Source organism: Oncorhynchus masou, chromosome 20 (genome assembly GCF_036934945.1).
Source record: "Oncorhynchus masou masou isolate Uvic2021 chromosome 20, UVic_Omas_1.1, whole genome shotgun sequence".
NCBI classification, from domain to species: Eukaryota; Metazoa; Chordata; class Actinopteri; order Salmoniformes; family Salmonidae; genus Oncorhynchus; species Oncorhynchus masou.
This window is the reverse complement of record NC_088231.1, coordinates 3979204-4003062: the sequence shown is the minus strand read 5'-3', so window position 1 is coordinate 4003062 and position 23859 is coordinate 3979204. Positions and strand designations below refer to the sequence as shown.

General features: G+C 42.7%; 1 protein-coding gene across 1 annotated transcript in view; it reads right to left on the bottom strand.

Annotated features, from left to right (window-relative positions):
• LOC135506706 (RING finger protein 24-like) overlaps window positions 1-23239 on the bottom strand; it is a 60537-nt gene extending 37298 nt beyond the window's left edge. The window contains exon 1 of the mRNA XM_064926046.1: window positions 22760-23239. The gene's annotated coding sequence lies outside the window, so the exon portion shown is untranslated. The remainder of the gene's footprint in view (window positions 1-22759) is intronic.
• Window positions 23240-23859: the final 620 nt, after the last annotated feature.

The window sequence follows — 23859 nt, the reverse complement described above, 5'->3', positions numbered from 1 at the left end:
GGTGGATTTCTCAACATAACGTGACCAACAAACAGAGGTAGTTTGGGTATAAAAATAATCTTTATGGAACAAAAGGAACATTTGCTGTCTAACTGGGAGTCTCGTCAGTGAAAACATCCGAAGATCAAAGGCAAACGGTTAATTTGATTGCTTTTCTGATTTTCGTGACCAAGCTTCCTGCTGCTAGCTGGACATAATGCTATGCTAGGCTATCGATAAACTTACACAAACGCTTGTCTTGCTTCGGCTGTAAAGCATAATTTCAAAATCTTAGATGACAGGGTGATTAACAAAAGGCTAAGCTGTGTTTCACTATATTTCACTTGTGATTTCATGAATATAAATATTTTCTAGTAATATTTTTTGACCGTTGAGCTATGCTAATTAGTGTAGTTGATGACAATTCTCCCGGATCTGGGATGGGTAGTTCCAAGAGTACTGCAGTGCATCTCCTCCTCATGGACTGCACCAGATTTGCCAGTTCTTGCTGTGAGATGTTAACCCACTCTTCCACCAAGGCACCTGCAAGTTCCCGGACATTTCTGGGGGGGGTTCATCTTCCCTGTAACGCACAGCATTGAGATCGCCTGCAATGACAACAAGCTCAGTCCATTGACACCTCCCCATGCCACCCCCACCTCCAACTCCAACTCGATCCAGCTCCAGAGTACAGGCCGCAGGGTAACGCTCATTCCTTCGATGATAAACGCGAATCCGACCAGCACCCCTGGTGAGACAAAACCGCGACGCGTCAGTGAAGAGCACTTTTCGCTAGTTCTGTCTGAAACAGCGACGGCCGGTTTGTGCCCATAGGCGACGTTGGTGCCAGTGATGTCTGGTGAGGACCTGCCTTACAACAGCCCTACAAGCCCTCAGTCCAGCCTCTCTCAGCCTATTGCAGAGAGTCTGGGCACTGATGGAGGGATTGTGCGTTCCTGGTGTAACTCGGGCAGTTGTTGTTGCCATCCTGTACCTGTCTCTCAGGTGTGATGTTCGGATGTACCGATCCTGTGCAGGTGTTGTTACAAGTGGTCATTGCAATTTATTGGTCTGGCCACATCTGCAGTCCCCCTTGCAACATGCCTAAGGCACGTTCACGCAGATGAGCAAGGACCCTGGGCATCTTTCTTTTAGTGTTTTTCAGAGTCAGTAGAAAGGCCTCTTTAGTGTCCTAAGTTTCCATAACTGTGACCTTAATTGCCTAATCTTTTAGTGTCTTAACGACCGTTCCACAGGTGCATGTTCATTAATTATTTATGGTTCATTGAACAAGCATGGGAAACAGTGTTTAAACCCTTTAAAATGAAAATCTGTGAAGTTATTTGGATTTTTTCTCATTTTCTTTGAAAGACAGGGTCCTGAAAAAGGGACGTTTCTTTTTTTGCCGAGTTTATATATTTAGTCCAGATGGATAATAATTAGCTCCACTATCGCCTTGTTTGGACTGGGTTTGGCTTGGCTCACCCTAAGACTAGTTCTGCTGTGGCTCGAGCTGGATCCGGCAGTGGAACTCTCTCCCTCTGAACAATGTTGAGAAACACACACGCACACGAGCCTGCGCAGGCTTGCTGAGACAAAGGCTGTTTCTGTCCGGACTGGCAGATCCACGCGTCGTTAAACGTTGTTGGGTGGGTGCCATTGCCATGGCAGGCAAGCAGCACTCAGATATGATCACTCATTTCTTTATGAAGGGACTGTTATAACTTATGACTGAGGTAGACTAGAAGGTGTGTGTGGAGGAGCAGTTTGTTTTTACGACTGGTGCCCCGGGTAGCACTGTGATTTTTTCAGAGTTTTATGGATTGACAATTAGGCGATTTGCGGTCATTAAAGCTTAGTCAGTGTAAAAAAACCCAGATAGGCTAACAGGCTAGCTACAAGAGGACTTGAATATAATTGTCACGCCTTAGTATTTTGTGTTTTCGTTAATTAGTTGGTCAGGCCAGGGTGTAACATGGGTTTATGTTGTTGTATTTCGTATTGGGGTTTTGTAGTTATTGGGATTGCGGCTGAGTAGTGGTGTTGCATAGGCTTGGCTGCCTGAGGCGGTTCTCAATCAGAGTCAGGTGATTCTCGTTGTCTCTGATTGGGAACCGTATTTAGGTAGCCTGGGTTTCACTTTGTATTTCGTGGGTGATTGTTCCTATCTCTGTGTAGTTTCACCAGATAGGTTTCACGTTCCGTTTTGTTGTTTTGTATTTTGTCTCAGTATTTTCATGTAATCGTCATTTGTTTCATTAAAAAACATGAGTAACCAACACGCTGCATTTCGGTCCGACTCTCTTTCGACAAACGAAGAACGCCGTTACAATAATAGACCATTTCAGTCCCTGACCAACTGTCCTCGGCCCCTGACTATAGTCTCAAAATGTTGGACTTCTTACCACTACATTCCCAAAAATCTAGCCTATTACAGTTAGGCATGATTTATGATTGATGTTAAGTTGATTAAAAAGCTACGTTTTCACCACGTGTGGTGACACACAGAGGACATACAGGACACGACTTTGATTCAATTGATGTAAGATCTGGCGGTTCAGGTCTTGGCCTACAGTGACAAGAAAAAGTATGTGAATTAACTGGATTTCTGCATAAATTGACAATAGACAAACAGTGCTTAAACTAATAACACAAATTATTGTATTTTTCTTATGTCTATATTGAATACATAATTTCAACATTCACAGTGTAGGTTGGAAAAAGTATGTGAACCCCAAAGCTAATGACTTCTCCAAAAGCTAATTGGAGTCAGGAGTCAGCTAACCTGGAGTCCAATCAATGAGAAGAGATTTGGCACTGCCTTGCCCTATAAAAAAAACCTCACAAAATATGAGTTTGCTATTCACGAGAAGCATCGCCTGATGTGAGCCATGCCTCGAACAAAACAGATCTCAGAAGACTTAAGATTAAGAATGGTTGACTTGCATAAAGCTGGAAAGGGTTACAAAAGTATCTCTAAAAGCCTTGGTGTTCATCAGTCCACAGTAAGACAAATTGTCTAAAAACGGAGAAAGTTCAGCACTGTTGCGACTCTCCCTATGAGTGGCCGTCCTGCAAAGATGAAGATGCAAAGATGCAAGAGCAGAATGCTCAATGAGGTTAAGAAGAATCCTGGAGTGTCAGCTAAAGACTTACAGAAATCTCTAACATGCTAACATCTCTGTTGACTAGTCTACATACATAAAACACTAAACAAGAATGGTGTTCATAGGAGGACACCACGGAAGTCACTGCTGTCCAAACAAACTATTGCTGCACGTCTGAAGTTTGCAAAAGTGCACCTGGATGTTCCACAGCGCTACTGGCAAAATATTCTGTGGACAGATGTATGGAATTGTTTGGAAGGAACACAACACTAGGTGTGGAGAAAAAAAAGGCACAGCACACCAACATCAAAACCTCATACCAACTGTAGAGTATGGTGGAGGGAGCATCATGGTTTGGGGCTGCTTTGCTGCCTCAGGGCCTGGACAGCTTGCTATCATTGACGGAAAAATTAATTCCCAATTTAGCAAGACATTTTTCAGGAGAATGTTAGGCTATCTGTCCGCCAACAGAAGTTGGGTGATGCAACAGCACAACGACCCAAAACACAGAAGTAATTCAACAACAGTGTTCTGACCTCAACCCGATTGCGATGCTGTGGCATGACTTCAAGAGAGCAGTTCACACCAGACATCCCAAGAATATTGCTGAACTGAAACAGTTTTGTAAAGAGGAATGGCCCAATATTCCTCCTGACCGTTGTACAGGTCTGATCCGCAACTACAGAAAACGTTTGGTTGAAGATATTGCTGCCAAAAGGAGGGTCAACCAGTTATTAAATCCAAGGGTTCACATACTTTTCCCACCCTGCACTGTGAATGTTTACACGGTGTGTTCAATAAAAGGTATGAAAACGTATAATTGTTTGTTATTCATTTAAGCTGACTGTGTTTGTCTGTTGTTGTGACCTAGATGATAATCGGATGAAATTTTATGACCAATTGATGCAGAAATCCAGGTATTTCTAAAGGGTTCACATACTCTTTCTTACTACTGTCAATGTAGCAGCTAAGTAGCCTAGTGGCTGTTCAAGTAGGGTGGGACGGGGTAAGGAGGGGGTTGGGGAACGGGGCAGGGAAGAGCGGATTTTAAAGGTCTCTCTTGGGGATCTCGTCCAGAGTGATTTATAGAACCCCTCCCAGAACCCCTTCCCCTCCTCGTTGTGTCGCAGGCGGCTGTCAACTATCGACCCCCTGCTAATGGAGAGTATCAGGATTCGCTTAGCTAGATGGTACCGGGTACACCCCGTAGTCCCGGTAACCCTACCCCCGCCGCGGTAAACAACCGACGTCGTCCACAAAGGCGCGTTTCAGGTGTCACTCAGGGCTGTATGTTGTCCTGCTATTGAATGGAGCAAAGAAATGAGAAGAAAATACTCAGACTATTGGCAGTCCTAATTCATCCCTTTTAAAAATTCTGACACCGACTACCCTCTACAAAGACTTTTTCTTCTTTCATCACTGGGATCTCTCCGTCTCTAAGCACATCCTTACAGGAGGTCAAAGAAGCTCAGGAAGTGGAGATACTGGTCCAGAGCCTGTGCCTCTCAGCACTGACAGCGACGGTCATTCACTGAAGGAGCAAACAGACAGAGAGACATCTACTCTCAAATGGGCACTGACAGCTCGGGAGACTACGGCCTACAGCCAGTTACTCTGTGGGCCTGGAACACACAAATGCCTACAAATAAAAGCACACTCACTCCAGGGATCAACGGACCTCACAACGTGGACCTTTATTCACATTTCCCTTGTTTGTACTGAATCAGGCCACTTTTGAGAGGGGAAAAATCCAAAGTACACTTCATTTGCCTCACACAGTGCCAGAACAAAGCCAATTGAACTGACAGTCAGAGACAGAGGACTATTGACTGTATAAATTACAGAATCTACCGCTGACACACCACTGCCCTCAAAAGGAAAGCACCTAAATGTCATCAGATCTCATCACAGAAAAGTACCTAAAATATCCTAGAAAAAGGACCTGAAAATTCCCTAGCTCCTACTTCTCCTCATTTACTCAACACTCCATCCACCTCAGACTGGTTCCAATCCAAAATCTATTAGAGCATCTAAAAACACCTCCCATCTAGCCTATCCTCCCTTCAAACTGGAAGGCCCTCTCAGCCAGGACAGTACACAACAAACCCACAGCTCATAGTCGACTGGAGACAGGCTTGAGGAGGAGAGGGAAATGGGATTGTGCTTACAGACTAGCCTATATCTGCTCAATGTAGGCCGTATATTCTCACTAACTATGCCAAGGCCAGTTCAGCCAAAAGCATTTTAATGGGCGGAACAAAGGCTGTGCCCTCTCATCGTTCTATGAGGTAACGGGTCCATCCTTACAGTACTGTAACCACACTGCTTTGCTAGCCGTGAGGTAGTTCGCATTTCAACATGTCGGTCGTGCCTCTCTGAGGAGACTTATACAAGGCTCACAGAGGATGATAAAACCTTAAAAATAGACTGGGGAAGCAGACCGAGAGAGAACACGACGCACTCTGCAATGTGAGAAGCGGAGAACTGATAGCCAACTCGTTTTGAGAGAGTGTGATTTAAGGCGAGACAACGACAAGGCAAAAAAGGCTTTTGGTTGTTGGCGCTTTGTTTCAAAGGCTAACCTTTGAGAAGCTATGTAGCCTAAGCGCTGTGTGAGGTTAGATAAGGTGAGGGCTCTCTCTCTCTTTGGCAAGGCTCTTAACATTTGTAAAGAATAAATAGACATATTTTTAGTCTTCAAGGCTTGCAGTGTCTTTCAGGTTTCATTCCATATTGAATAATTTATTTAGACTAAACTAATTTGCTGACATTTCCACGAAAACCAGCAGCCACATTTCGACGACCTCTGATGTAGGTTGTAGTTAAGCAGAGTTGTTTTTTGAAAGATTCCTCAAGTGCTGCGGCCTTCAGCCCCCTGCAAGTGGGTTGCAATTTTTAACAAGTGGAGGAATCAAATGACACAACCAACACCCAGAACAGCTCGAAGTTCTTCCACAGGGCTTTTCTTACAGTAATTTACACTTCTAGACTTTCTTCTAGACCGAAGTCTTTGACGACGTTTCATAAGGAAATTGGACATTTGGCAATTATAAGGTATGGGGTTACTGAACCGATTTGTTTCAACAAAATAGTCCAAACGAAAGCTCAAACAATTTAAATGTATTTGGTTAAGCACCATAAAACCACAGTATGCGATTCAGAAATGTTGTATAGGAAGTAAGACATGCCTTGTGTTTGCACACACACACACACACACACACACACACACACACACACACACACACACACACACTCTCTGGAGTGCCTCTCAGCCATTGCCCAGCAGCCACCAACCAGCTGCCAATCCACAGGACTGTTCACAAATCATCTTAAGGGGAAATAGATGGGCCAAAACACTTAAACAACACCTAGCCTAGCTAATGCCAAAACACACAGTAGCCAAAGCCTAGTTAATGCCAAACTGGCTTTCAATAAAAACTAGCCTGCTTTATTGATTACAATTTAGTCTAGTCACAACACTGAAAGATGTGACCAATCTCAAAGCCTTGACCTGAACAAAAGTTTGACTACACAAATACACATGCAAAAGAGGGTGCATTTCTTATGCCACAGACTCAACCGTGAAGTCCCAGTCAGACATGTGTTGGCTGCAGAGAAACAAGACATTTAATAACACCAGCACTGAGGGAAGGCTGTTTCTCTAGTTAAAGTAGTGTTTCTGAAACATGTCCTTGGGCGCATTGACAGTTTCCCACATTTGATCTATTCCACCGCCTGCACACCTGGTTAAGGGCTTGATGATGATGGCTTGTTGACAAGCTGAATCAGGTGTGTTCGTACTGGAATATATTAAATATGTGGATCGCCTGAGATTCCCAGGACGAGGACTAGTATGAGAAACCGTTGACTAGAGTATGCCCAGGGATAAGGGATCTGATTTCCTTGGCTGGGACTGGGTGACCTCAGGGTGAGGCCTCAGTAGTTTTCCCCCTCGATGCCGCCATGCGTTGGTCACATGGCGCTGCCCGCTGGTTCCTGGATTGCACCAGAGAAACCGCCCACACGGTAGGATGTTAGGTGCCAAGTGAGTAGTCCGGGGATTATTGGGCAAGTTCATTTCCTTATTTTTGGAGGGAAGTGGTGGTTTAATGGCAAGCTGTACCATTTAAACTGTTGGTTATCTCCACATTGCAGGTATCTAATTAATACGGCCATGAAGGCGCCATCTTTAGTGTGCATTCTTGGTTGCCCCCCCCCCAGGCAAAAAATGTAATGGCTCAATTTGACACAAGTGTTGAAAAATCATTGCTTTCATACCTCAATCTGTCTGAATACGCCACAACCCAAAATGCCATTTGAAAGGCTCTAACAAAATGACCCTCCTTTTCTCCCTTGCATAACCTGTGGCTTTCTCAAATCACATTTACAAGCCGGCATGGGGCCGTAATACCACATCCACTCTGAGCCGTGCCGTTCCGGCAAACTAAGGAACCCCAGACCAGAGCACATTGCCTTACACTGAAGCTAAAATTAGGGGTGCCTGGAAGTCCCTCCCACCAGATAGCCAGCCAAGTAGATAGTCAGAAAGTGAAAGAAGAACCCTCATTGCAATCTTTCCAGTAATTTTCCATTGCATTGGGCAGGGCCTAATACTAAGCAACAGGAATGGTCCAAAGCAGGGTAAGTCAGTGGCTTATCTCGACACAGCATCCATTTTCCAACCCCCCTCCCCCCCATGGTTAATAACCAGAATGTCAAATCAAATTTTATTGGTCACATACACATGGTTAGCAGATGTTAATGCGAGTGTAGCTAAATGCTTGTGCTTCTAGTTCCAACAGTGCAGTAATATCTAACAATTCCCAACAACTACCTAATACACACAAATCTGAAAGGGGTGAATGAGAATATGCACGTATAAGTATATGGATGAGCGATGGCCGAGCGCCATAGGCAAGGTGTAGTAGATGGTATAAAATACAGTATGTACATGTGATATGAGTAATGTAAGATATGTAAACATTATTAAAGTGGCATTATTTAAAGTGACTAGTGATCCACTTATTAAAGTGACCAGTGATTGGGTCTCCATGTAGGCAGCAGCCTCTCTTGAGTTAGTGATTGCTGTTTCGTAGTCTGATGGCCTTGAGACAGAAGCTGTTTTTCAGTCTCTCGATCCCAGCTTTGATGCACCTCTCGCCTTCTTGATGATAGCGGTGTGAACAGGCAGTGGCTGGGGTGGTTGTTGTCCTTCATGATCTTTTTGGCCTTCCTGTGACATCGGGTGCTGTAGGTGTCATGGAGGGCAGGTAGTTTGCCCCTGGTGATGCGTTGTGCAGAACTCACTACCCTCTGGAGAGCCTTGCGGTTGTGGGTGGAGCAGTTGCCATACCAGGCTGTGATACAGCCCAACAGGATGCTCTCGATTGTGTATCTGTAAAGGTTTGTCAGGGTTTTGGACCATTTCAGTTTGTCTATGATGTGTACGCACAGGAACTTAAAACTTTACACCTTCTCCACTGCTGTTCTGTCGATGTGGAAAGGGGGGTGCGCCCTCTGCTGTTTCCTGAAGTCCATGATCATCTCCTTTTTTAAACTTTGGGTGAGAGGTTGTTTTCCTGACACCACACTCCGAGGGCCCTCACCTCCTACCGGTAGGCTGTCTCGTCATTGTTGTTGATCAAGCTCACTACTGTTGTGTCGTCTGCAAACTTGATGATTGAGTTAGAGGCGTGCATGGCCACACAGTCGTGGGTGAACAAGGGAGTACAGGAGAGGGCAGAGCACACACCCTTGACATTAAGCCAAAAGACATTTAGCTGGGGGGGGGGGGGGTTTCCTGAAGATCTCTTACAGAGTGTTTGATCAATACTAGTTTTGCTAGAGGACGAATAATTCTCCATCGCAACAGCATTATGCGGGATTGAAGGGAAACTGACTGTCACTACTGCATGATTAGGAAACACAAGAGCAGAACATGTATTCATATCCTATTGTAAATGGTCTTCATGGTGGTTTGATTACACTCATTGGAAGAGATTCATCAAACAATTAGACTTTCGGTGGGCCCAACCGACAAAACATGGTAGGTTGATACATTATGAAGGAACATCAGCAAGCAAAAAGTCACTACAGTAGTTCACTAATTATCATAGACAGTATGTAACACGTTCACAGAAAATCGGGCTTTCACCCTCTGTTATGAGGAATCAAGGAGCCAAAATCCCTTTTAGTAGAACTGCTTTTTTAACTAACTCCAGTTGTATAGTTTTGGTTCAGAACACATGCTTTTGTAAGACACCCCCCCTCTCTTTTGTATTAAAATAGCTGACCGTTTGCAGTGTTTCGCAACACCACCAGCCAATTTACAGAGGGCTTGTGACGAGCCCCCAGCACCCGAAACAAAGTCCACTATCTGATTCTGAAGTGGAAATTTCCACTGGCAGCTACAGCCAGCCATGATTTGCACATTTTAAACTTAACATGCCAAAGGGCAACACCAAACCAGAGGCCTCGGGCAGAAGGCAGAGCTCCATAAGCGGCAGCAGGCAGGCAGGCATGGGGCTGTTCAAAAAGCTGCCCGTCACGACTCACCAATACTATACACACACAAATCAGTCAGCCATTGTTTAATTGAGCTTGAAGCCCAAATTCCTGACATGGTGGTAGTAGAATTATCAGGGCTTTAGAAGTAATTGGAATCATCACAGCTTAGGCTAAAAGTATATAGCATTGTTCCTAATCATTGTGACAACAGTGGTGAGCTAATCTGCAAACCGACCCAGTCAAGTCAGCCCTAATGCAGAAGACTCACAAAGCTTACCACGGGATACATCCTATACTTCTGTCATTTAGTCTCTTTCTAAAGGGGAAACCTTCGGAAAAACTCCACTTTGTTCTCTATTGGCCAGCGGGACAATATGGGTGATTGGTTTTGTTCACCGAGGGGGAGCGACACTGCTATAGGTTAAATAGGTGTCATAGCGATTCGGGGAGAAAACATAACAGCGCTGTTCCCTCAGGCGCTGAAATATGTATTGCGAAAAAAAGAATGCTTGTTTTTCTGCACAGTTGATGCCAAGTTCTGCAATAAACTAGGTCAGACTAACTTTAGTTCCAGAGATGGAGATGTGGTGGCGAAGGGTAGAGAATACATTTCAATAAGAGCGAACAAGGTCAACCTCAGGGATGTTTCTGCCATTGAAATCTTTAGCGTTTTTCCGGGCCGCTGTATTAATAATAATAATAATAATAAATCATGGTGTAAACTTAAATGACTAAAACCAGATAAAGTATGTAGAAACAATGACGAAACAAATGTGCAGAATTCCTGAAAACTTGCTTTAAAACTGCAAAAAGTTCAGCTCCATGGAGAAAGTATTAGAATTCTAGGAAATGGGCGTGAAAAAAATGTCTCTATACACCGTCAAGATGCGGGGCCTCGTAAATTCAGCTGTGTCGACTGTGCCCATTGCCACGCCCGCTTTCCAAGATGATTGACAAGGAAAGTATCGTCAACCCACTGGGTATCTCACCGCTTCCTCATATACCATGACTTGAAATATGCAGACAGACAGATTAAAAGTAGGCCCAAATGTACATACTTCTGCGCCAACTTTCTAACTATAACGACATGACATGCTTTTGTGCTGTACAATTTGTGAATTGTCTAGTAATAAATTCTAAACATGAGTTTATACTGGATTAAGCATTTTCGCTAACTCATTTCGATGGTTATGTTCCAATGTTCCCTCCATCTTGTACCAATATCAGTTCTTTTAAGTCTTGTTCCAATAGTTCATATTTTTCAAAGAGATTGTCAGTTAGACAGGCTCTCTGCAAGGTTTTATATATCTTACCTATCATATGAATATTCTTTTCTGACTCAGATTATAAAGGGCACAAGGCGAGACCCAAATGCAGACACAGGAGGCAGATGGTTGAGCTCCGATAATGTATTACACCAAACGGGGTAGGCAAAAAGGCAGATCGGGGAAAGGAGAGAGTTCATAAAACAGGTCAGAGTCCAAACAGTACCAGGGGGTAGGCAGGCTCGAGGTCAGAACAGGCAGAGTGGTCAGGACAGGCAAGGGTCAAAACCAGGAGGGCTGGGAAAAAAGACTGAGAAAAATAGGAGCTAGGAGAAACGCTGGTAGACTTGGCAAAACAAGACAAACTGGCAGAGAGAGACAGGAAGCACAGGGATAAATACACCGGGGACTAATGGGGAAAACAGGAGACACCTGGAGGTGGGTGGAGACAATCACAAAGACAGGTGAAACAGATCAGGGCGTGACACAAAGGATTCCCTCAAGATTGCGCTGATGTCCAAAAGATTTCAAATCAACATTTCTTGATATTAAACTTTCAAGTTGCATGTATTTGAAAATATCAACATTGGTCAGTCCAAAATTGATTTTAATTCTGCCATTTAAATAACTTTATTTCCCATTACCAAGTCCTTTATGGTTTCTATGCCTTTAGTTTTCCATGTGGACCAATTTATCTGTCAATTCTGAAAAGCTATCTAAGGATTGTGTTTTTAACTGCACTGTATCCATAGCCAGCATTCACAATAACACAGGCCTATGTCTAAGATTATGCTACTCTTCTATAACCCATCTTTAATAGACGGCACTGAATCAATGGAACACAGACGTTTTGCCATTGTCTCATTTGGTATCAGATGTCCGGATACTGAGGGCAGATGCCTCAATTCACAGAATTAAACCAGGGAATATTCCAAGTAGGTCACATAAACAGACCAAATGACTTCTTAGAGATAGCAAAGGTCAGTTGGTTTTGGGAAAACATTGCCAGAGTGACTTTTAGAAGAAACCTTACAACGACAGAACAGAGGCTGTTGAAACCATAGACCACTATACTGTGTTCTTCAGGAGCCTTCTTGAGTGTCTCAAATTAGGAATTCTGATCGAGGATCGAGGGCTGGGAAGTGCCAGGCACCTAAAGATACAATATTATCATGATACTTTGGTGCTAATGCGATATGTATTGCAATTCAATACTGTGTTCTTATTGCGATCCGATGTTCCAAACTTTTTGCTCACCATGTGCCTGCTGCAGAGGGACATGAGAGAGCCATGAGAAAACAAGCTTTGATTAGTCATGGAAATAAGTGCTGAAAACAAATTGGCTCCCTTTAAAAAAAAAAAAAAAAAAAAAAAAAGGTTGAGATAAAGTTAGAGAGGGGGAAAAAAAATACTGCGTTCTGGTGCAGGTACAGCCAACTACCGCGAGCATGTTGCACTATTGGCAAAATGATACATCAAAAATAATAGCCCAATATGAAACTATCACTAGGGCCAAGGACCAGGTCCTATTCATTAGAATGGAAGGTAAAACTGATCCTAGACCAGCACTCCTACTCTGAGATGCTTTATGAATACGGGAACAGAACTGCATGGCAGACAGTCTAAGTTCCTGCGTGTGAGCCGGGCAGCAGGATCAATCTTCTAACCCCTGACCTAGGCCAACGGTGTTGCTCCTGCAGCTAATTAATCCCCTTTACCCTGAGGGCTGATCTGGGTCTGTGCTGTGGGAACGGCCTCACTGACACCGACTTGGATTCAATGGCTTTAGAGGCAGATGGGCAAGAGACTGAGGCCCGTCTTGAGGGGGACACTGGCTGCATGTCTTGATATGGGACGCTGACCTGGCTGCATGACCAACATTGGTAATGACTTTATTAGAGGCAGGCGAGGCGTAAAAAAAAGGCATAGAACCCACCTTCATGACTGACATTGGTCGTTGCATTATGCCAATTTTTAGCCACAACAGGCTTTCATATCTGTAGTTTTGTGAGAATCTGATAATGACGAGATATAGAGCCATAGGGCCCATATTTGTCTACTTCAAAAATGAAAAATGTGTTTTTCATACATTTCTGCATTTATTTCTCTCACACTCCCTGTGGCCAGCAGCCAAACACTTCTCTCCAGCTCTCCCTCTTCCTTTTAGCTTTTCCTCGCTCTTCTTCGGTGGGCTCAGACAGTAACACAAGCTGGTACAAACAAGCTGAGAACTGACACGCGCAGCTGTCGCATGTAGCCCTCCACTCTTCCTCCTCCCCCCTCACATCCAGCACTAGGCCTACATTTTCAGGAAGAAATTACTCTCTTCTTACCCATCTCTCTCTGTGTCATCTCATGAACATGGGCCATTTTTAAACAGCCCTACTTTTTGGTGGAGGCCCCCATTCACATAGTTTACACGTCCTGTCTGCGCACACACACACACACACACACACACACAAAAATAACTGACTGACTATTGGGTGACTCGTTCAAAGCCAGGGCATCAAACTCTCCTGTGTTTCTAAATGGAGTTTAAACGGTCACCCAAGGCCTTTCGTCTATAGTTGAACATGTTCTAACTTTTAGCCTGAACTTGGGCTACTTTTCATCCCAATTTGCCTACTATGCTAGTTCTTAGACATAGGCTTTCGTTTGGGGATATAAATTGAGCAAATCATGTGGGCCAGGTTCAGTAAACACAACACAGCATGTAGATGTTTTGCTAATGGTCTACTTGCATTGCATTTCATTTCAATGAGATGATAGAAAGAAGAGCCCTGCCCAGTGTCGCTAAATAAAAACTGTGGTCATGTGACGAGTGAATGGGCAGACCAGGGCCTGACAACAACTTGGCAATGCTTGGCAAAGCCAAAGACAAATCCAACACAACACAAAGACTCAATATCAAGGCTTTTGTTGGCTGAACTTCTGCATATAATATAGCATTAATGTGATCGGAAGAGTCAAGCGCCTACTATACAAATACAAAGAGCGAAACAAGAATGGATATAAACATTGATTGATTACCCGTGGTGGACAGACGCACATGTGCACGCGCGCACACACCACCGAACCCGTGGGCTAAAGATGCCTGATTGATTACCCGTGGTGGACAGACGCACATGTGCACTGGGCTAAACATGCCTGATTGATTATGACAGACGCACATGAATAATCAACCAACCCGTCAAATGCCCTGACAAATGCCCTGACAAAAGCCCTGACTCAGCAGCACTCTCAAAGGCCTGACCACCTTGTCCTTGAGCATCGTCCAGATGTTGGCTTACAGAGCAAGCCACTGCTTGGCACAAATGACAACGAAAACGAGCCCTAAGAAAGCTAAAGTGGAAATGTATTAAATATTCACATTTTCAAACCATCAGTTAGGCTTAAATCAGGATTAGGCTACAAGTCAACACTGAGGAAATGAGTGTTATGATGCAGGCCTATAGCCTAGGCCCTCATTGTGTTTGTGCTTGCCCACCAAGCGCCCTCCTTGCTACAATTCCATCACATAAACGACATTCCAACATGTCAAATAAGTTCAGGCTAGTACTTCCTGAAATACATTTGACATTTTAGTAATTTGGGGTTAAGTGCCTGGCTCAGGGGCACATCAGATTTTTCACCTAGTCGGCTTTCGGTTACTGGCCCAACGCTCTTAACCGCTAGGCCACCTGCCGCCCTGACAAGACAGACCTATGACAAGAGACTGTCTCAGAACAGAAGTCACATCCTGAGGCACCATGGCACAATACTATTACAAGTTCATTGGTCAATACTACCCAGCGCTAAGCCAAGCCAGGGGATGTGCGTGTGTCCGACTGCTATAAAAGGCCTATGAGATGACTGCCTCACATCTGTGGCTGCTTAACCGTTAAGTAAGCTCGGTAGCATCAAAAAAGGGAATCGTAAATCTGTGTGATGACAGAGGTGCATCATGTGTACGATGACAGATAGGATGCTAAATGGTAACACTGTTACTAAGCCGGTGCCCAACTTCCTTGTTTACGACTGCAGAATGGAGTTACCCAACAAAAGTAAAGGATGTTGTGTCTGTTGTTTCTACACTCTTGAATTGGGTACAGTCAAGATTAGGGATGAGAATGAGTAACGTCAAGCTCGATTTTTAACCAGAGATTTTTTTATTTATTTTACTGTAAAACTATTAAGTGGAATGTGCTTCATGGCTGCCCGAAGCAGGCAAGTGAAAAGACAATGTTAACTTCCGTTGACTCTAGTGTTCCATTTGTACATTTGCGGGGCACAACAACAAAAAATAAACCAAGCCAACACAGTTATTCTCCCTAAATTCCCTTTCCCCTTGTGTCTCATTCACTCAAATGCGTTCCGACTCCTTCCTCCACACGTGTGCCGAGTGCACACACACACAAGCTCCCATTAGGCTTACAGAAATGCCTGTAAAAGCGCATCTAAATGATGGGATACACAAGCTACATTCCTTGTCAAATCACGACGGTTCTATCACAGAATTCAAAATGGACTGGTTGATTGAAGAAGGAGAAAAATGTGGTCCAACAACGAGCTGCAGTTTTGGAATAATTGCGTCCGGTCTATTTTCTGCTTAGGCTACTTTGCAAACTGCTAGTGACATTTTTAATTGGTTAACCTAGACTATGACCCCCGTAAACATAGACAGGTTCCACACTATAAAATACACAAAAACATCAGTTTGATAAAAGTCAAAGAGCGTATTGTCATCAGAATCCTTAGATATAGGCCTAATCAACAAACAGACGTTGTGGCGGTAATTCATCTTCATTCAATAATGGTCTTTTTATTGATTTTACCTTTATTTAACTAGGCAAGTCAGTTAAGAATAAATTCTTATTTTCAATGACGGCCTAGGAACAGTGACGGCCCTGGAACATAATAAAATGGAACATTTGCCGGTGCGAAAGTGATGTGCATCTCGTGTCTGGAACAGTTATTCTCAGTGATAATTTGAAACGGGGCTTCATTTGGCGAGGAGAGAGAGAAGGAAAAAAACATTCAGGGTCACAAACCAAAAATCGGGTCTTATTTTCGACGTACAGACAGACGTTCAGTTGAGTTTATTCTACCTGTTCTTTGGAATTTTCAAAATGGATGAACAATTCCACATTGAACACTGCATTGCGGGGCGGCAGGGTAGCCTAGTGGTTAGAGCGTTGGACTAGTAACCGAAAGTAACCGAGCTGACAAGGTAAAAATCTGTCGTTCTGTGACCCTGAATTGTTTTTTTCCCCAGTCCACCTGGCTCTCTGCCAAATGATTTATGAACATTTGAACATCTTGGCCATGTTCTGTTATAATTATCACAGCCAGAAGAGGACTGAGAATAACCTGTTCCAGGTTTCTTCCTAATGCACATCATTGCTTGCTGTTTGGGGTTTTAGGCTGGGTGTTCCATTTTATTATGTTTGTATTACATCATGACTGAAGCTGATAAGGGGCTCATTAAATAAACAAAACAAGGCTATGCCATTGCACAGCCATAGGCTTCTATGCAAGCGCCACTGCTGAGGTTACTGCCTTTGAAGATTGTGTTCCACGATATAATATTGCGGTTTCAAAAAAGGTATCTTGGAGGGTCTGCTGTCCGGACCTCTGGCAGTCTATGGGGGTGCCACAGGGTTCAATTCTTGGACCGACTCTCTTTTCTGTATACATCAATAAGGTTGCTCTTGCTGCTGGTGAGTCTCTGATCCACCTCTACGCAGACGACACCATTCTGTATACTTCTGGCCCTTCTTTGGACACTGTTAACAACACTGTCATCTCAAATGTTCTAAATATGCTTTTCAACCATAGCTACACATTGGGATGAGATGGACCAGGCTGTTGGCAGCATTCATTTCCCGTCGTCCAATCTGCCATCGCGTCAGCATGGACCAACATCCCTGTGGAACATTTCCGACACTTCGTAGAATGGCCCGAAGAACTCAGGCTGTTCTGAAGGCAAAGAGGGGTCCGATCCAGTACTAGATGGGTGTACCTAATAAATTTTCAGCAGAGTTCGACCGATTATGATTTTTCAACGCCGATATTGATTTTTGGAGGACCAAAAAAGCCGATACCGATTTAATCAGCCAATTGTTTTTTTATTTACTTGTAATAATGACAATTACAACAATACTGAATTAACACTTATTTTAACTTAATATAATACATCAATAAAATCAATTTAGCCTCAAATAAATAATGAAACATGTTCAATTTGGTTTAAATAATGCAAAAACAAAGTGTTGGAGAAGAAAGTAATATGTGCCAATATGCAATATGTGCCATGTAAAAATGTGTGCCATGTAAAATATGTGCCATGTAAAATATGTGCCATGTAAAAAAGCTAACGTTTAAGTTCCTTGCTCATAACATGAGAACATATGAAAGTTGGTGGTTCCTTTAAACATGAGACTTCAATATTCCAAGGTAAGAGGTTTTAGGTTGTAGTTATAGTATTTATAGGACTATTTCTCTCTATACCATTTGTATTTCATATACCTTTGACTATTGGATGTTCTTATAGGCACTATAGTACTGCCAGTGTAACAGTATAGCTTCCGTCCCCCTCCTCGCCCCTACCTGGGCTCGAACCAGGAACACATCGACAACAGACACTCGGAGCATCGCTACCCATCGCACCACAAAAGCCACGGCCCTTGTAGCGCAAAGGGAATAACGATATTAGCGCACACCCAGCGAACTAGCTAGCCATTTCACATTGGTTACACCAGCCATTAGGCTGATAGGCGTGAAGTCATAAACAGCGCTGTGCTTGCGAAGAGCTGCTGGCAAAACGCATGGAAGTGCTGTTTGAATGAATGATTACGGGCCTGCTGCTGCTCAGTCAGACTGCTCTATCAAGCATCTACGAGCCTTTGGTCATTAACATGGTCGAATACGGAAACTATAATTTCGAAAACAAAACGTTTATTATTTCAGTGAAATACGGAACCGTTCTGTATTTTATCTAACGAGTGGCATCCCTAAGTCTAAATATTCTTGTTACATTGCACAACCTTCAATGTTATGTCATAATTATGTAAAATTCTGTCAAATTAGTTCGCAATGACCCAGGCAGCCCAAACTGTTGCATATACCCTGACTCTGCGTGCAATGAACGCAAGAGAAATGACACAATTTCACCTGGTTAATATTGCCTGCTAAACTGAATTAGTAGTTATAACTAGTGATTACGCTCTGGATAAGAGCGTCTGCCAAATGACTTAAATGTAAAATGTAAATTACGATTGATTGTTTATTATAAGATAAGTTTAATGCTAGCTAGCAATTTACCTGCTACTCGTGGAGTGCAATGGTTAGAGTTTTGGACAAGTTAACTGTACGGTTGCAAGATTGGATCCCCTGAGCTGACAAGGTGAAAATCTGTCATTCTGCCCCTGAACAAGGCAGTTAACCCACCGTTCCTAGGCCGTCATTGAAAATAAAAATGTGTTCTTAACTGACTTGCCTCGTTAAATAAAAGGTATAAAAAAAAATGTTATGAAAACTTGAAAATAGGTCCTAATTACAAAAAATAAAAAATAAATAAACAAAAATAAAAATAAAAATCGGCCATTCCGATTAAATCAGTCGACCTCTACTGAGTCTTGTCTGACTCAAAAAAATAATGGCGCAACACTAATAAATCTAATATTATTTCTCCCACGTTGGATAGGGTCGCTGTCCTCGGTTCTGAAACGTAATCTTCAGTGCACCGTGGAATTGACACCTTTCCCTATGTTGCCATGTGCATAATGGCAAAGTTAACCAGCGTATTGGGATTGAGAACAGCGCGGCAGCAGCAGAGACAAGGATACAGCCCTTGCCTTAGCCTAATTGTCTAAGATAATTGAGGGAAGAAACCCCAATTTAATTAGGTATATAATCATCCTTATATATCTACAGAAATAAGACAGATCTTGCTTCTGTTTCCTGTTTGAGTGTTTGTTTAATAGCCTACTGATTCCGTGAGCACCAAGCCTCATGCAACAGCAAAATGTTGGGCAAAGCAATTTTGCTGTTTTTAATATTTGCTATGCTGTAATAAAGACTTTACAAAAATGTTTTTGTTAGAACAGACTGGTATTACTTATAACTTATTTAGTGGCGTTTACACTATTCCAAACAGGCAGAAAAATCAGATAGAATCATACATAATCAGCACATAATCAGCACACAGCACACAGCTCTTGTTCCTATACCCCCCTTTTTCTTGAGCTCCTTCTTATTGTTATTATTACAACTATTATCATCATCATCATCATCATCATAATAATGTCATGTTGTCATCATTAGTAGGCGTTTGTATAGTAGGCTTGTATAACCACCAATTGAGCTGTAGGCCTAAGAAGGCATCCTGTTTAGTCTTAATACCGTAACTTACTTAGGCTTGTATTTCAATATATAGGCTACAGTATCATCCATTCATTCGTTCGTTCATGCCGTCACACAGAATACGAAACATTCATGATTTGAAATGCAATCAAGCATTTTCGTTTTTCAAATTAAATAACAAAAGGGTGCTTTGAATAATTAGCCTAAACAATAAATAAACCGCAATTCCAAACGCATGCAACTGTTCTTAGTCTGCTGTAATAAAATGCTTTATATATGTTTCCCCTGTTAAAACAGACTCTCTGCTACACTAGAACAGACTCAAGTTTATTTTTCACGTCTTCCACATCCATTTTGCTGTCAACCTTATTTGTGTTCGGAGTTTGTTATAACCAATTTATTGATGTGATTATGACAGGCAATAGGTCAGGCCTATTGGTTACAAGCATGAGATGCTTACATGTTTCACATGTAAGAGAGGGTTGAGGGAATAGGGGATGTTTTAAGTAAAGAAATTAGGGACTTCGTTAACAGAACTTCTCAATCAGAAACTAAACGGCTGACATGATGTTGCAGCGTCTACACAGACAGCGCAACAAACGCTTGCTGTGCTGCAGTAGGGAGGAGAGCGAGAAAACACGTGCCTCTCACACAGGTACTCTGTCATTTTTGTTAACACAGTGTGACCGTTGGGTTCTTTCTTGAGTCATTTGTGTCTTAACTATTTAAATCAAACGGTGTGCTTAAAGTATCAAACAAGCTCAGTGCACATGTAGTTGAATTCATTCAAACACAAAGGGTGTGTGCCTATATATAGAAAAAAATAGGTTTTAACATTTTGACCAATCAATCGGTGGAAAGAATAGGACGATTCCCGGTCGACTGTTGGGGACAGCCCAATCCTACCGTTTCTGTACAACACTGGGGTATGCGGTATTCCCGGAAGTGCACACAAGTGGCACGATTCAAAAAAAAAAAAAATATATATATATATAAAAACGGGCCTCCCGACTGGCGCAGCTTTCTAAGGCACTGCATCGCCGTGCTTGAGGTGTCACTACAGACTCAGGTTCAATCTTAGGCTGGCCGTGACCCCTCCATGTCATTGCCAAAGATACTGGCATTTTGGCAAGAAAATGGTGCTATTTGGTTTGCCTAATATAAGGAATTTGAAATTATTATCCTTTTACTTTTGATACATAAGTATATTTAAAACCAAAAATACTTTTAGACTTACTCAAGTAGTATTTTACTGGGTGACTTTCACTTTACTTATGAGTCATTTTCTATTAAGGTATCTTTACTTTTACTCAAGTATGACAATTGAGTACTTTTTCCACCACTGGACAGGAGTAAGGTATATATATATATATATATATATATATATATATTTTGGCAATTTAATTACATTTACTTTAGGGAAAACCTAGCTTTCCCTAGCCTTATGGACTTTGCCTTCTAATGTGGCATAAACACAACCAGTCATGACGTTTTCATCTGATTGTCAAACAATCAATCACTCGTTCACTCACAAAATCATTTCAGCATCCAAACCCCAACAGTTCACTGTGCACCTGCTATCTAATGCATGGAAAGAGACAAGTCATAAAACACCTACGTGCAAATGACATTCAGCGATTGTCATTAGGCCTACACTTGTAGCCTGAATTGATGCATCATCCGTCCACTGTTGTCCATGCGTGCCTCGGTCTCGGCCACTCATCTCCGCCTTGACAAAACTGTAAGTGTTCTCCTCAAACCACAACGCAATTTGGAGCATATACTCCCCAGTTTCCGGTTCATTTGCACGTTTCATGTGGCTGACATGCAGTAATATTACATAGTGGTGTAACAGTTCTTTAGGCATGTTGTATTCATTTTCATAGGCTCACGTTTTACCGGTACGGCGTACCCCCACTATTTATTTACCGGACCACCTTACTTGCACCCTGCTCCTAACAGCAGAATTGTGTCGTTTTGGGATTAGCTAGCGCAGCATGAAGCCTGTCATCTACTGTACCACTCCATTGATTGACAGGTTTGGTAAATAGGGTACGCATTTGGGTGGTGTCACCTTCCTAATGGCTTTAGAGTCCTTGGTCGTGTTCATTGGGCGCAAACAGAAGGAAACGGGAATGAAACAGGAGTTGTCCAATGAGAAACACAAATGAATTTTCCGTTGCAAAATGTTTTCAAACCTTTGCCCATTCTTGTGCCCTAATGAATATGACACCTTAGATGTAATATGTGTAATAAGTGGAGGGCTCCTTGAGAGAAATGATGCAGTTGACCCTCCAGGGGTGGCCGTTCTTTCTATTGTTCAGCAGCCAAGATGTAGAAAAGGCTAACTGGCATCCTAGGACATTGTGCACAATAAAAAGACCCTGATTACTTCTTAATAGCCTTTGCAATAAGTGTGTGGGGGGGGGGAGGGGGGGGCACTGCGAAACTCTTGGTACACTTGGGTTTACAGTGAAACGTTATGCCTAAGGACATGGTATGGAAATTGCTGCGAGGGACTGAATCACTGAGAATACAGAGACTTTACGTCTTCAGCTATTCAACTATCTGTGTGCACATGGCATGACATATGCTGAGCATCTTGAGTCAGAAGCCAGTGAGGTCTATAGCAGGTTTATAGCATCATATAGCCATAACAGTTTTATGTGGACCCCAGGAAGAGAGCAGAGGCTGTATGTGCAGTAGCTAATGGCGAGCCTCGAACTTAACAGCAGTCTGTTCTGGGCAGGTAAGGGTTAATGCTTTACCTAAACTCTTTCTTCCCATCCACTGATGACACCAACCCTGTAATGATACGCAATTATGTGCAACTACTTAGCCTACGTCAATAGGAAATACAATTATTTCGCCATTGGTTAAAGTGCTGTCGGGTGGTACTAGTTTGTTTATATAACGTTAGCACTACTATGCACATGCATGGCCAAAGCACAAAGCCAGCCAACAGCACTTCGAATAGGTGCAAGTCTAGAACATTCTATCGTGTGTGCAAACATAGTAACTTCACTTTCACGTTTTGCTGAACCAGGAGCCAATGCGTTTTAAAAGTGAAACTACATAGCAAATGCACAATTCGCAAATCAGTCTGATATGCAAACGATTGAACAAGCAGTTCATCCCGAGCAACTGATTTCCACAGCACGAGCTAGGCCTAACGAGTATTACACTTGCTTATCAACAGCGTCGATTGTATCGACTCATACAATATTGACAATCGTTTTACTATGTTATTATGAAAACATGATCCAATATTAGCCAACGAGAGGTAGGCTAAAGCCCAGCTGATGATAATGGGCCTAAATGCATTTTGCTTGTCCATCGTCAGCTGAAAGAGGTAGCGCGGAGGGGGGGGGCGTATTTGCAAAAATCGATGCAACAATGGTTTAGGTTGAATCCCTATCATTTATACATCAGACAAAACAAGTAAACGAGCTAGATTTTCACAACGATATCCCAACTGCAACCGCGCCTATTATACATACAAACCTGTATACAGACACGTTTGATGCTGCAAAGCAACACAAATATTAGGACACTTACCAATCAATACCGTCCTCGATATCTGCTCGTCTCTTCTTCACCAATACCAATGAGATAAATATCAGGCCAATAAAAAAACTAAAAAAACTCTGCACGTCAGATAACTAGTTACAGTAACGTTAGCTACACAACTGTCTTATCTACACGGGATAGGCTACAGATCATGCAAAGCGTCTTCATTCAACTCGCGATGTTGGTGGTCGACTATGGTCTGCTCGATATTGGCTTGCTGGCGAGCGATGTAGCAATATGTATCAACACTGTAACAGACACACACAAAAAAACGGAGAAGCGGACATAACGATAAATGAAACCGATTAAAATCGCAACTACTGCTCCTCGGACGACTATCTAAATTGATTCCCAGGTGTACACTATTCTCGTGGTCAATTTTGAACAGTTCTCCAAGCACGTAGTGCTCGTAGTCCCTCCTCCTAGCCCGTTTAACGGAGACAGAGTCCTGTACAGTGTATACGCGGGGATGGCTGTGTTCTGGAAGGAAGGAGGGGGGCAGAAGAATTGATGCATTGCTCACGTTGTTTGCGTGAGTCCATTAGAACTAGACCAAAAGCAAACAATTATTTTTTAAATCCAATCAAATGTTATTGGTCACGTACACATATTGTGCATATGTTATCGTAGGTGCAGCAAAATCTTGCTTATGTTTCTAGCTTCAACAGTGCAGTAATAACTAACAATAAACACTAACCCAAACAATTTAAATAATGAAATATAAAAACAACAAGATTGAACTATATCAGAGTCTGGAATATATACACACTCGTTCGAAAGTTTGGGGTCTGCAGATCATTCCATATATGGGGCGTATCTCTGTCCAGTGTCTGTGTTCCTTCACCCATCTTAATCTTTTCTATTTATTGGCCAGTCTGAGATATGGCTTTTTCTTTGCAACTCTCCTAGAAAGCCAGCATCCCGGAGTCACCTCTTCACTGTTGACGTTACGACTGGTGTTTTGTGGGTACTATTTAATGAAGCTGCCAGTTGAGGACTTGTGAGGCATCTGTTTCTCAAACTAGACACTCTAATGTACTTGTCCTCTTGCTCAGTTGTGCACTGGGGCCTCCCACTCCTCTTTCTAT